At 38.0% G+C, this 3,860-nt stretch overlaps 1 protein-coding gene across 1 annotated transcript in view; it reads right to left on the minus strand.

The window, feature by feature from the left end:
- The window catches only part of LOC107690500 (uncharacterized), a 300,658-nt gene that overhangs the window by 295,272 nt on the left and 1,526 nt on the right, over nt 1–3,860 (minus strand). The window lies entirely within an intron of this gene.

Below are 3,860 nucleotides of genomic sequence, written 5' to 3' on the forward strand. Positions count from 1 at the left end.
CCACTAGTAAAAAAATATCAAAAATTATATCTGGTCTCTGAATAATTTTTGGTTTGACTGTATATCCTTCGGTTATTCTCACACTTAATTATCCCCATTAAAATGTATTTTACAAGTTTTTGTTACTTTCACTGGTAATTTTTTTGCTCTGTGGTACATCTTCTTTAATTTAATAGCATTAGAGCTGCTCCATTGCAGCGGCTTAGTACTGTAATCACGCGCTTTGCTGTAATAGCTCGCGCATCTGCGCCGCCGCGCGCTCAATCCACTCAGCGTGCTTTGTTTATCAGCTCGCGCACATCAGCTATACAGGCGTTAATACTGAATGTTTAACGTTATATTCGTTGCATACATATACTTCTTAGTAGACATCCTTAACTCCATTCTGCTGTCTGTTGTTGGTGTTTCTTTGTCTGAATATGGCGCTTATCACATGCTGTGTGGTATCGGTGTTTGGTATCGGGGCATTTTAACGAGTACGAGTACAAGTACAGGAGCTCAGTATCGGGCCCGATACCGATATTGCATACCTATCTCTAACCATTAGGCCACAACTGACTTACAGCTGTTCTGTTTCTCCCTGATTATGTTCCCCATGTATTTAAGTCCTCAGTTTCCTTCAGGTCATGGTCAGGTATTGTTTTGTTGTTCGTTGTTTGTATCTTTGTTGGTGTTTTCTCCTTGTGGATTTATTAAAAAGGACTTCTTGGAATTTAGTTCTTTGCTGTGCGCTTTATTGTACAGCAAACAGCTGACATACATGCACATATTTTTCTGCAATTAATCATGTTTAGTCAAATATTAGTATAGTACATTTATATTGTCATAATTTCACATTTCATTTGTTGTTCATTTGTTCTTATTTACTGGCTGTCACTTGTCTTTAATAATGTTTAAACTTTATATTTATGTTTATTTTTGGCTAGTGACCTTTGCTGTGGTATCGAAATTGAAACAGAATTGTAAAATGCAATTGGTATCTAAAATATTGCTGTCATATAAGTTTATTTATTAGAATAGAAGATAACAGATCAAAAACAATGATAACAGCAACTATTTCATTTCTTGTGGCAGGGCCAGTGAAAATGTTGGCAGGGCAAGTAAAAATTTGACCCAGTGGCCCGACTGGGCCAGTAGACAAAATAATTAGCGTTGATCCCTGACACGTAATCATAGACAGATCAATATGGTGATTATTCCACTACTGGATGTCATAATACAGATTGTGAATCTTAGGTGCCCTCCATAGGGCAGTACTGGTGCTTTCCATTGGATCGTACCAGTGAACTTAAGTGAACCAATGGACTTTGGGTGATTTCCACAATATGACAGGTACAACTGCTTCATTTACTTCATTGAGAATACTATTGCTTGCTCCACGACATGATCACAATGCATAATGCGTAAGAATCACTGCCTTGAGGACCACACAAGGGATTTATTTATAGATAGAGGTGGGAGAGAGAGGCTGGGAGGGAACACAGGAGAACAGGAGCTGGGCGAACCAGTGGTGAACACAGGAGATCCAGGAGACGTCTGCTTGTCTCCATCTGGGTTTCCTGCCCTAGTGGCTCCATCTGCATTGGTCATCTCCAGGCCAAGTTTCCACCATCCCTCCCTTGACTTACACGCAGTATTGAACACGCACACCGTGAGCACACACCTTGAGCAGTGAGCAGCCATTTTGCTGCGCCGCCCCTGGAGCAATTGGGGGTTCAGTACCTTGCTCAAGCGCACCTCAGTTGGGGTTACTGAGGGTGGAAGAGAGTGCTGGTCATTCACTCACCCCACCTACATTTCATGCCGGTAATGAGACTCAAACTTGCAACCTACAGGTTACAAGACCAACTCTCTAACCATTAGGCCACAACTGACTTACAGCTGTTCTGTTTCTCCCTGATTACGTTCCCCATGTATTTAAGTCCTCAGTTTCCTTCAGGCCATGGTCAGGTATTGTTTTGTTGTTCGTTGTTTGTATCTTTGTTGGTGGTTTCTCCTTGTGGATTTATTAAAAAGGACTGCTTGGAATTTAGTTCTTTGCTGTGCGCTTTATTGTACAGCAAAAACTTGACATACACATATTTTTCTGCAATTAATCATGTTTAGTCAAATATTAGTATAGTATATTTATATTGTCATCATTTCACATTGAACCTCCAAATTAAAATAGAAACAACATAAAGGCAGTATATTTTAAATATGCTTTTAATGGCATATTTTTACTAATTAGCCTATTATTAATGGAGGTCAATATCACTGATACCAGTACTGCTACTGATGTCTCTAATAAATGTGTTTTTTCCTCAGTTTAGCCATTAATTATATTCATTCAACATTAGAGTATAACAAAACCATTATTTTTAACAATTTATAGGCTTTCAATTTAATTGAACAAATTTGACAAACTTGTATGACATAATCTTGACATGAATTGTATATGCATAAAAATGAATTGAATAAATTAATCTTTATTCAAGCTACAAATGTTAATCAGCGACCAGTGAGTGACTTCTCTTTTTCTTTTGTTCTTTGTTTTACATCAATGACAAAGACTGCAGCAGGTTTCACTTTAAAAGCCAAGGGTGTATGTTTGCTTTTGACATTGGTGGGGACACAACAGCGAAACCTTCCCCCACGCTGGGTCTATTTTTGCTGTGCCGCTCACGCTGAATTACACAGTGCATTGTTTTTAGTCAAAATAAACCTGAGTTAACACTAAAAATAATACATTTCACCATAAAATCATTTAAGCGAGGCGTTTCGTGTTTTCGTGCCAGAAGCATTGCCCAACCTTCAAATACCTAAATGATTAAACCTAGAGGTATATTTTAATTTTAATATTACTTTTATCATGTCAAATACATACATACAGCATATTATATGCATGCGTGTGTCGGACAGTAGGAGGGGAACACGGTTGCATCGCAGCAGAGTTTGCTGCCCATCATAAATCAAAGCATACTGTGAAAGACAGTGGTCAGAGGAGAACACCTGAGAAAAGGTGGTGTAATGGACGATACTCGTCTGTATTTGCAGTACACAAGTGGCGGTTCAGCTGCACTTGACAAATGCTACCAGTGTGAAAAGCTCCTGCTCTGCATATGCACAGTTCCTGCGCTGCCTCTGCTCTGCTTGCACTTCCAGTGCAAAATAGTGGTTTGCTACTCTGCACAGAATAATTGCACAATTAGTGGGTTAATTTTGACAGCCCTAGTTTTCAGTTAAACTGATTAGGTTAAAACTTAACAACAAAGAAAAAAAGTTGCCATGCTTGTTCAAAAGTTGGGTGCCTTTCACTCTTTCTGATTTTTTTTGGCAAGGAAACCATGCCAAAACTTTGCTAATGTCTTTGAAAATGCCTAAAACTTTGCTACACCTGATACTCATTTTCAAGCATTATTGTCAGTTACTCCCCTTGATTTTGCACTAATAATTATTTATAATGGATTAAAAAAAAATGTTTGGGAAAAGACCATAATTTTTTACAGACTGCACAGACAAAACAAGTTGAGAACCATATATATGAATTTGTGTTTACGCATTAGAAAATCAAGAAACAATGGTTGCCCTAGCAGCATGAGAAACAAAACTGTTATTAAAGCTGCAAATTTCATAATCAGAAAGCAAGCAAAGAATGTTCCCCCATTATTAAAGTGCACAAGTTCTGCTCTCTCGCAAAAACTCCTTATAATCACTGAAGCTCTCTACACGGCCAATCAACCTGCTATTTACATTGTATCTGCACTTTATTTATTGAACATTTTCAGCTGACTTTGTCTTCAACTTTGATTGACCACCGCATTCATAAATCTAAAAAACGTGTGATATGTTGTAATCGCAACGCTGAAAAAAAAAGTATA

Source organism: Sinocyclocheilus anshuiensis, unplaced genomic scaffold, assembly GCF_001515605.1.
Source record: "Sinocyclocheilus anshuiensis isolate Anshui unplaced genomic scaffold, SAMN03320099.WGS_v1.1 scaffold1985, whole genome shotgun sequence".
In the NCBI taxonomy this organism is placed as follows: Eukaryota; Metazoa; Chordata; class Actinopteri; order Cypriniformes; family Cyprinidae; genus Sinocyclocheilus; species Sinocyclocheilus anshuiensis.